Source organism: Phlebotomus papatasi, chromosome 2 (assembly GCF_024763615.1).
Source record: "Phlebotomus papatasi isolate M1 chromosome 2, Ppap_2.1, whole genome shotgun sequence".
Classification (NCBI taxonomy): Eukaryota; Metazoa; Arthropoda; class Insecta; order Diptera; family Psychodidae; genus Phlebotomus; species Phlebotomus papatasi.
Window position 1 is genome coordinate 100,063,342 of NC_077223.1, and position 10,872 is coordinate 100,074,213.

The 10,872-nt window shown below is 36.5% G+C and overlaps 1 long non-coding RNA gene across 1 annotated transcript; it reads left to right on the forward strand.

Moving 5' to 3' along the window:
- Positions 1-6,027: 6,027 nt before the first annotated feature.
- On the forward strand, positions 6,028-9,021 carry LOC129800390 (uncharacterized). The gene is made up of 3 exons (XR_008751623.1): positions 6,028-6,273; positions 7,187-7,404; positions 8,816-9,021. It is a non-coding gene; the product is annotated as an uncharacterized LOC129800390 (long non-coding RNA).
- Positions 9,022-10,872: the final 1,851 nt, after the last annotated feature.

A 10,872-nucleotide genomic window follows, 5' to 3' on the forward strand; every position in this document is an offset into this window, starting at 1 on the left:
ACTACATTTTTGGTTCATTATCCTTTTTTATTCTTTTTTATACCACAAATTTCATATCATATATTTCATTTCATTTCATATATCACAAATTTGTGAAAACTACCTCGTATTTTGTGAAATAAATGATAACCTAATATTTTCTCTCTATTTTTACTTATTGTTATTTAATAAAACATATAATGGATAGGATATACAGTACGACTCCGATAGAGTCAAAACATCTGATTCTTGTATATCTGCAATATTCTTAATTTTTAGTTGCTGTAGATACTATTTCGCTCAATAAAAAATTTCTCAAGTTCTTACTTAACAAATTTAGTTTAAAAATTTGACATTAAACCTGGAATTTTACAGATTTTTTCATGGCGTTTAAAGTTTTTAGGAGTTTACTCTATTTGAGTCGTACTGTACCAAAATTTACCAAGATATGTATTAATTAAACTTAATTTAAATACAGTTTCGGTAGATTTTTCAATATTAGAAATGATTTTTTAATTAAAATTAAAAACAGATAGGGGGAGGTGGGGCTACTTTGAGCTGTGGGGCTAGATTGTTATACGACTTTTTCGCCTATTTCCCAATGAGGCTGTTCCTTACAATTATTTTTTTTAGATCCACAATTATTTTGTCTATCCAAATTATATCAAGTTAAAACTCAGTTTCCATTAGAAATATGCGATAAAATCGTATAACAATGTAGCCCCACAGCTCAAAGTAGCCCCACTTCCCCCTAAGGTACTTAAATGTAGAGCGTACGACCTATTCGAAACATTTCAACCCAGTCGACGGTCGTATCCCACCAATCCTACTCCTTTATTCCTTTGACTCATCCAATCCCTGCCATCCTTATTGTGTTGTATTGTTAGGTAGTAAGGTAACTAACCATACAGCATTAATTGTCGTGAACGGTTCACTCTCATGAAGTGAAAAATGGGTGGCATTTCCAGTTTTCCAATTTCCTTCTATAAGTTTTTAATTTTATTTAAGAGAGCCCCATCCGCCCCATCAGTGCTTACATATAGGAAACACTCCATTATTATTTGGAAAATAATTATTATTTGAATGGGAAATTTTAAGATAAAGTAATAATAACCATGAACGAAATAATTATTTAATATTTACTTTTGTTGTCCTTTCTTTTATTCCCACTACCATAAGACGTAGAAAAGCTATTTAATAAAAAAAAATTAGGTAAATTTAACATCATTATTACCTAAATTTTACTATTTTCTAAACTTTCTTGCTAACACATACCTTTTCGTGTTATGAAAGCGTAAAAAATATCATCCCTCCTTCATTTTGTTTCCTGGGGTATTCATGCATTTAATAAATGGAATTTCTATTACATTTGGTATTCAAAATTCGCCCAAATTCTATTGAATTGTCAATTTTAGAGAAATTAAAAGTAATTAGTATTTTGAAACAATCACTGATGGCAAAATTTGTCATCAAACTCCCACTTGGCACCTGAATACGTTCAAAAGAGAAATTTATTAGTCATATTCCAATACCCAGTAATTATTTTCAATGCTTCAGTGGATGATATTATATTATGAAATTTATTGGCACAAAATATGGACAAGACTTGAGAGATAAGCTATGTTCAATCGTGGATTTTATATTTAACATAATAATGTACAAAATGAAAATGTGAGAGAAAAACAGCCATGTAAATTACAACCGCGCGTAAGAGATAAATATCAGTTGTGGAATTTTTAGAGCTTCATGTAAATGGAGCTTTTGTCGTGTACTTTGAGACAGCAAATGGAAATTAATTCTGAATGAAAGAGGATTTTTGGCAAAAATGCTTCACAAGGAGCTTAAAATAACTTTAATCTAAAGGATGCGATTTTCTATTTATCTATTGGAATTTTGAAATCATTTTTTTTTATTTTAGTGTCATTATGGAGAATTAGCAATAAATTAGGCTGTATAGTAGGATTTTTTTACAACTAGTTAGTTTTAATAAAAAATAAATAAACTTATATTAATTTAATATAATAAATGAAATGCATAGCAGAATAATCCAAGCATTTTTTTGCACATTTACATGATTATTTACGTTTCTTTTCGCCGTGAGGCATCAAAAAATGCTTCGCTTTTTGTTACTTTCTGCTACATACCTTTTGTTACTTTTTACCCCAAGTGGTCGTTTTCAATAAAGAAATTTCGGGAGAAAAGAATCTTTGTAAAATTCTAAAATACATAGCGGATTATTCAGAGAATCCAGATGATTTAGGAAATATTTCCCAGTGTATCAATTTTAGAAGACAAGTAGGTAATAATTGATATCTTCTGCGAGGAAAATATTTCAAAAGTAGGGCTGAAAATTTCAATATTTTTTTATTTTCTAAATTCCTTGTCTGAATTCTAAGAAACTTACGACATTGAAGAAGATCTACCCAAATAGCAATTTGGAGTAAGATTACCGTTGGATGTATGTATTCTGGATTCCAAAATCGGGTCCTATGACGGTCGTCAGAGAGTCGAATGACGGCAAGTGGGGAATAATATGACGGTAATTACGGAAGTCATTTGGCGTCATAATAACTCTGAAATTACTCGCTCACGACTAAAATATGACGCCGACTTCCAGTAACTTCCAGTGTCCCTATAAAATATCTTCCCCTCACTAGGTATATCTGAGGGGTAATTTAACTTGTCAAATGGCAAATAGAATTACTTAATGCAGTAAATTCGCAAAGTAATTGATATTTTCGTGTGTTTTCCCAACAATATTATAGTGCGCATTGGGAGGAAAAGCTCTACCGGTAGACATGTGCGTTGTGATTCGAAAAAGTACAGTGCCGACAGGTATTAAGTGAAAATTAGGCAATTTTTTGCATGATAAACACACAAACATTTTTCTGTAAAATGAAATTTTGTGGTTCAGGAGTTTGCTCCAGTTTCTGTAGTATCCTGTGATTAAAATTTTGTGTCGAAAAGACCTATTTAGTGAAAATTTTAAAAGATTTTTTTTTGTGTTGTTGCTATTCAGTTGGAAAATTTTCAACATGTCGGATGCATCATTCAGCAATAGTCGAATGGCAAAAATCTTCGCAAATGTGAGTAGTGAATGAGGGAAAAAATAGAGAAATTTACATAGAACGTAGTAGAAAACGACAGAAAATGTGTTGAATTGTTGAGAAAATAGTGTCTACGGTGGTAGTGCAATAAAAAGTAGTGAAGTGTACTCAACGTCTTCATTCAAAGTGCGTACGTCGATTTCGTACCTATGCGGTATAGAGAAGGACGCCACATGCATTATTTTTTGCGCGTCATTTTTTGTACGGAAAGAGACCGTCGTTTTGAGACGCTTTTGTTACTGCATGGTAGAGTAAACTTTAGAACCGTAAAATAACGATAATATTACTAATTCAGTCTTGAGTAATGCTGTGACCAAAATACGACGCGAATACGACTAATTTTTAAGATTCCAATTAGGAGTAATCTTTTTGACTATTTCTTGTACACCAAAAACCAGTCATTTTTGAGTCAGAGTGATTTTTTGCGGATTGGGTATGGAGACTATCTATGGAAAATTTGAAGCCGCTATCTTTTTTTTATCTTGGAATATATTGAATTTTTAAATTTTCGATTTGTGACATTTTGCCCCAGTCTCCCCTACTTAATGTCATATATTGACTTCTTTAAACTCTTAAGAAAAAATAAATTGAATATAGTATTGAGACGGAGAGATAATAAAGCATCCTAAAATTAGGATAATTTTTCAACATTGTCCTTCCTCCTGTTCCTCCTTTAATTCCAACTCTAATAAGGAATTGACGCCATGTCGCTAGATAAAATTTTCAGAATCAATTGTTTTTCTCAGGAGTTGTTTTCGTAAGTTTTCAGCGAGACATGTGGTGGAAGTTTAAATGAAGTTAGTGCTCCATGTAGTGGAGCTATGAAAATAATCCTTGGGTGTTGACTGTCCTGTAAACACATCCCTTTTCACTTTATCGTGTCATCCATTTGGCTTTCTCTGGTCACTCTCTGACCTCTGTCACCGACTCGACATGTTTGATCGTTTCGACGGCACCAAGAAATGCCACCCAAACACCCCCCACAAGGAGCTCTCTCCCCGAGGATAGGAGTCTCTCAAACATGGTTGTTGAGCATCCTTCTCACACTAACAAATTGCAAGAAAGTGCCTTTTTGGAGACTTCATGCGCAGAGGAGTGTCTTTTGTCTCGGCAGAGAAGGGTCTGTACTTTGGGGGATGTTTTTCACTCAACCCACGAATCTACCCCAAGGATAGAAAGTTTTCCCGGAGGCTAGGGGATGGGGAAGTTAATATTGTTGGATGGATCTCAACAACACGTTTTTCTGTGTTTCATTTTTCTTTTCCTCTGCGCTGACATCATTCGATGACAACGTCGTCGACATTCCCTGGAGAAAAGCGACCAGCAAAATGTAATCATCTATCTCCTTGTGATGTGGCTGGTGAGAAAACTTTTCTCCCCATCCACCCACAACTCCCACTGGAGAACTGTTTTGTGAGCGAAGTATGGGAGAGAATAACATAAAATGAGATCATTTTTATATTTGTCACACTCACATTTCACACTCTCGCCCAAAAGCTGTCCAGCCCCATCAATTATGAAAGAACTCTCCCTCCTCAAACTCCTTCAGAATCTTGCACAACATTCTCTGTCCGAAATCCTCAGAATTTTCACCTTCACCACTACTGGACAGCGAGACTATCAACCCCAAAAATTTGGGAAGAGATCATTCATCCCTTCCACGGGATGTGTTGATATTAACCGTATTTCATTCATCTTTTATGTGCTGTCATTTTGGATGCTCTGGCCAAACCTTTTTCTGCCACTCAGTTGGGGTCATCCGGGAGATGGGGGAGGTAGCCTCTGAAGGCGAAGAAGTAAATCTTATCGCTTTATTGGATCTTCACATCCCTAAATAATGGACACAACCGAACTCTCTGACACTCTTCCTTAGCAAAACAGCCAGACAATGTCTGTACAGAATATTAAATCACATTTTCGCATCTCTGTCCATCCTTCTTTTCCAATTGGTGACACTTTTGTTTCTCCAAGTCACCAAGGAAAGTATATTTTCTTCTCAGCAATAGATTATTTATCTCCAGATATTGAATTGAGTTCTTAGACCACCCTATAAGAAATGGATCCAGCCACGGATGACAGACCGGATATTTCCATGAGTGCCCATGGAAATAACCACTGGAGATCCCTTAGCTTTCCACCTGGATTCTTACCCTTGGTGTTCCGCATGGAATAAGGACGGAAATTTCCCTTTATATGGGTGGAAAACACCAGGGTTAATCCAGTGGTTTTCCCTTTGAGATATACCACGGGTAGACTCCCATGGAATCCGTGCGGAATACCAGTGGAAATTTCCAGCAGCAATATCCAGTGGTAGTCCATGGGGTTTCCCAAGGGATTTTTCAGTGATACCCCCGGAAATTTCCACTGGTAATCCTCTGGTTTTCCACCATGGTTATATGAGTGGAATGACAGTGGAAATTTCCAGGGTGATGAGTGGATATCACCATGGGTAGTCCAAGGGTTTTCCCGTAGAAAGTTCCAGGTGGAAAATTCCATCTTTCAGATGGAAAATCCCAAAGGAATTCATGTGGAGTACCAGTGGAATATTCCAGTGTAAACATCCAGTGGAAGACCCTTGGTTCTCCCACGGTTATATACACTCATACACATGGTAATATCCACTGGTAATCCTGTGGTTTCTCACCACGGTTATATGAGTGAAACAACAGTGAAATTTTCCCTGGTGATGGATGGAAATCACCATGGGCACTCCGAAGGTTTTCCCATAGAAACTTCAAAGTGGTGAATTCCTACTTCCAGGTGGAAAATTCCAGAAGAATTTGTGTGGAGCACCATGGAAAGTTCCAGTGTTCTATTTTATTAAAAAAAAAAAAAGATTTCACTCTGCGATATGTCTATTTTAATATTAATCGAAAGAATTTATCACAACGGTCTCTGTATTTCAAATGTAATCGACGAGTCGATGGTGCGTTCGATGAGTAAATAACGCCATTTCAGCGCACGCGCATTGCTCACGGATTTTTCTGGAAGTCGTAGTGAATTCGTTCTTGTGCAGTTATTTGTGAAAAAAATACAATTAAAACTTTGAAAAACCAGTGACAAGTGTGCGGGATGAACAATAGAACTAGTTAAATAAAGTGACACGGTTTTCAATGCGAAATAAAGAAATTTAGTGCGCGAAACACAAAAAAATCATCTTCTCCGTCTCATTCTTTGTGTTGACAAGGTAAGACGCCATTTAGAAAAGAAAATACCGTCAAATCAACTTTGAGTCACAAGTTTTTCTTGAATATTTTCCAAATTAGTTGAGATATTTGAATATCCAGTGGGTAATACCGCCACCGAGGCTGGTAGATTCCCATGGAAATTGCGTGACGCGTCAATACAAAATTACAATATACTTCACCAGTGGAATCCAAGGGGATTAAGGGTGGAATTCACCAAGTGGACACGTGGATAATTCCATTCTGTTACCAGTAGAATTTCCATTGGATCGCGCCGATTTTTCTTATATATTCACAATTCAACAGCACATAAAATCCATTTTATTGCTGTTTATTCGCTTTCCGGAAAGTCATGCAAAATTTTTTCTTGTATATTTTGTTGAAAATACCCAAGAAAGCTATAATGAACAAGAGATTTTACCTACTTCCTCCAAAAATGCAAAGATTTTCTTAGATTTTTCTTATATATTTTGTAAAATATTCTCTTTTTTTTTAATTTTATTTTATTGTTCAGAAGATTTTTACTGCGCTTCCGCAGAAAACGTGAGATTTTTGGGATTTTCTTGTATATTTTGTTAAATATATTATAGACACCCATGTTGATAAGGAGGCTCATACTGCTTCCCTTCTCTGGTAAATCTTACAACAAACACTTTTATCTTGGGTATTTCTGAAAATTTACAACACAATCCTAAGAATTTAGGGGATTTCCTTGTGAAAGTATGAAGAATAATCTGATCAGCGTTAGTATTTTGGGTACATTCAATAAAATGATCAAGGAAATCCTATACAATATCTACGATTTTCTGGAAGAAATAGGAGAGAAGCCCTGAGCAATGTGGGCTCCTTGTATAGAAATGGATTTGTATTATTTGTATAAACAAATAAAATAAATAAGCTTTTCATATTTTATAGACCATATTATACACGATAAGGCGATGAAGTCCTGTGCCAAAATAGTCGGTCAAATCAAAGACAGCAATAAGCCATGCAGAAAGCGTAAGAAGGCAACGCCAGCAATTCCATTACCAAAGAACACTTCAGCAGTACCTGGGCCATATACTCAGCGAGATTTGAAATCGTCTGAATCTACTCATACATCTATCTATCGTCTAAATCGTAAGCTGTGTAAGGTGAGTGTCTTTAATAATTTGTAGTCTACCAAATTATAAAAAAAACATACAATAGCACTATTGTAGTAAATTAAAGTAGCGTGTGCACGATGAATTTTCGATTCGTATGATATGCAGTCAAATTCAGAAGGATTCGGACTTCGTTTTTTTTCGTCGATGTCATTTTTTCGCCACTAGCTTATCGACGCCTCCGGACCTGTCGATTTGTACTTTCGAAGTGAAATTAAGTGAACATTTTGATTTTTTTTTTAGTAAGTATCCTTTTTCCTATTTTACTCTACTAAATACTCTTTTACTCTTTAATATATACCTTTTTTATAGATAGATAGATAGATTTATTTTCTCTTAAAACATCTGCGGCTGCCACCGACTTCAAGACCGACCTCATCGGGCAAGACGGCAGAAAATCCCGAATCACTCGTTGTATAGGCCATATTTATTTTCATATTCATCATTAGACAACATATGAATGTGTTTTGAGAAGCTTTGCAGATGGAAAGAGGTGGGTTCCAGCATTATTCTTTTTTTATGGAGCTTGGTCTATAAAAACAAAAAGAGGAATGGTTTCATAACCTATAAAACTTAGGCTGCTCCCCATCGAACCGGCAAACATCATCAACGTACTAAAACAAGGTCCCGGAAACACAACGATCATCTTTTCAAAGGATTCCAATTCTAAGGCTGTGGGAAAGATGTTTAACCTGTCCTGCAGTCCGGAAGATTGAGAAATACTGGGTAATTTTGAAGACAAATCTCAGGAAGCAGGCCAGACAGCCGAAAATTCGGCGGATTTTGCGAGGAAGTGGAAGAAAACGATCCATTATCGTGGAAAGGGCTTTGTCGTCAACTCCTTAATGAAGGGAATATTAAAAAAAAATGCGGCGAGAAGCCATTGGTCTAAAAAAGAACCAAAATTTCAGAGAAATCCCAATAAAATTATATTTCCGTAAATATTTGTATTTTTTATATGTTGTGGGTAATTTTTCAGAGCCATTATTCAATGGAATATTTGGCACTCAATGGGTCAAGTGGTAGAGCACTCGCTCTATGATGCAAGTGTCCCGGTTTCGAATCCCCTTTAGGTCACCAGGAAGTTTTCTGGCGTTAAAGGTGTTCGGATTGCATCCAGTGAGCTTCACTGCACTTGACTCCACGGGGCATGGAACTGGCAACCTCATCCCGTACAAGAAAAAATAATATAGCATGTCTAGAAATCTCCTTGCGGGAAGGCCCAGTTCCTTCATGGAATGTCGCGCCAGCATTATTTATTATTAGTCAATGGGGAATTTCAGCGTGCACATTTATTTACGTAAATTAGCTAGGCATACCTATCTCTAAAAATCAAGTCATGCTCATGAAAATTTGGATGAGTGGCTAGTAACGGTTACTTTTTTTCAACTTTTCTTTCTAGGTGATCAACGATTCCTGCTTCTTTTGTAATTCATTATAATGTAAATAATTTTTCAATCACGTCAATATTTTTTATATATGTATCTGAACATTAAATTAATTTGAAGTTTAATTAGATTTTTTTTTTAAATTAAATGTATTATTTTTTTTTTAATTTTATTAAAAAAGTGAAGTTAATACATGAAATAAAATGTTCTCTGCTATATATGACCAGTGTTATTACTTTAGTCTCAAGCTTGAACGATAATCTGAAGTACAAAAATTGCCTGAACGCTTACAGAAAAGTATATTCTTTAATAGAATGGAGATATTTCATTAGGCATAAAAAAAAGAAGGTCGCATAGAATTGACATGTCAACTCCAAGAGATTCTTAGTATCATCGATATGACAATACTTTCGCCGCATTCGAAGAGTATAGTGCTAAAAGAGGATCTTCTGTTGCATCGCCATCGCTCTCTTCCAGCACCAAGTCATCAAGAGGAAACATTTCTTAACATCCATGAATTGCCAACGCAATGGTCTGCCAGTGGAATGACATGGTACAGCTCTTACCATGTGGATTCCATTGGTATCCCATGCGAAAATACCGGCTGGTTTTCCGAGATCGCCCATGGAGTGCCAGTGGAGTACCAGTGGAAATTACCCCTCCCAGGTACGGAACTTACCACAGGAATTCCCTTGGTGTCCCATGGGAAAATACCGGCTGGTTTTCCGAGATCGCCCATGGAGTGCCAGTGGAGTACCAGTGGAAATTACCCCTCCCAGGTACGGAACTTACCACAGGAATTCCCTTGGTGTCCCATGGGAAAATACCGGCTGGTTTTCCGAGATCACCCATGGAGTGCCAGTGGAGTACCAGTGGAAATTACCCCTCTCAGGTACGGAAGTTACCACAGGAATTCCCTTGGTGTCCCATGGGAAAATACCGGCCAATTTTCCGAGAGTACTCATGGATTTCCCATAGAGTACCAGTGGAAATTACCATGCGGCAGCTTTAGAATTTCAACGGGAATGCCCATGGATTTCCACTGGATAACACCACCACCGAGGCTGGTAGATTCCCATGGAAATTGCGTGACGCGCCAATGCAAAATTACAATGTACTTCTACAGGGGAATCCAGGGGGATAAAGGGTGGATTTCACCAAGTGGACACGTGGAACATTCCATTCTGTTACCAATGGAATTTCCATTGGATCGCGCCGGATTTTTCTTATAGGGCAAGATTGGTTAAGCTTCAATTTGGTTGTACAACACTGTTACAAATTCTGAAGCAGTCCTTAACCAATTTTCAAAGAAAAAAAAAGATCAAAAAATTAAGCAAAGTAATGGTAGGGTCGGAGGAACGTCTGTTCGACAGGGAACCGCTATTGACACTTTTGTCAAATTGTTGAAAATTATTTAATGTATCTGGTAAAATATAATATAACGTTTTTTCTATAATATAGGGGAAGTGCTTATAATTTTGGACAGTCTGCATATAAGCATCGATATCCTAAGTTTGAAGTGCCATATTTTCAATACTAATTGACTTTTCTTGTTACTCTCTTTTCAGAAGGATTGTTTAGAAACTTGGCAAGCTATTTATCATCTCATTTTTACTAAAATTAGTTTTAATACGTTTAAAAATGAATTGATATGTAGAGGTGAATTTGACTCTTATTTTGGACAACTTGGTTATTAATTTTTACAACTTGTCTGTAAATTTGGACAGATAATCCGCTTCAACAGGATGCCCATTGTTCTTCATTTTATGAACCAATCTTACCAAGTCCTCTTCCTGGTCATGTAAGGGAAACGTGGAATGTCACAAGAAGCCCAGAAACTTTCCATATCATTCATTAAAGTGAGTTGACTTCGGTACTCCAAGTACGTGCGGATTCGCTCATTCCCTGCCCTTTCCGGGAGCCTTTCAAGGCATTTCTCACTGCATCTCTTTCGCAGAGATGATGCTCCTTCATTTCTCCAGGCATTTGTCCAACCTAGTCATCACAAAAGCTAAAACTTCACGAAATTTCGTGAGAAAAACACCTGTCCAAAATAAGAATCATCACCTCA